The sequence below is a fragment of the Grammomys surdaster genome, unplaced genomic scaffold, assembly GCF_004785775.1.
Source record: "Grammomys surdaster isolate TR1022 unplaced genomic scaffold, NIH_TR_1.0 169, whole genome shotgun sequence".
Lineage (NCBI taxonomy): Eukaryota > Metazoa > Chordata > Mammalia > Rodentia > Muridae > Grammomys > Grammomys surdaster.
The window spans coordinates 8,024,458-8,024,796 of record NW_021604617.1 but is presented as its reverse complement, the minus strand read 5'-3'; the positions used below and the strand labels follow the sequence as shown (position 1 = coordinate 8,024,796).

At 46.9% G+C, this 339-nt stretch overlaps 1 protein-coding gene across 1 annotated transcript in view; it reads right to left on the bottom strand.

Moving 5' to 3' along the window:
* LOC114620528 overlaps positions 1-339 on the bottom strand; it is a 25,593-nt gene that overhangs the window by 21,113 nt on the left and 4,141 nt on the right. The window lies entirely within an intron of this gene.

Sequence of the window (339 nt, the reverse complement as noted above, 5' to 3'; positions counted from 1 at the left end):
GCCTGCCTCTGCCTCCCAAGTGCTGGGATTAAAGGCGTGCGCCACCAACGCCCGGCCTCTGCCTGCTTCTTAATGGCATAGTTTTCACCATCTTCAGCCTTCATTTTTTCAGTCTTTTCTTCTTGCTGCTTTGCTTCTTTTTCATACATCACTTCTTCTTTTCTTTCTTTCTTTCTTTCTTTTTTTTTTTTTTTTTTGTTTTTTTCGAGACAGGGTTTCTCTGTGTAGCCCTGGCTGTCCTGGAACTCACTCTGTAGACCAGGCTAGCCTTGAACTCTTGAACTCAGAAATCCGCCTGCCTCTGCCTCCCAAGTGCTGGGATTAAAGGCGTGCGCCACC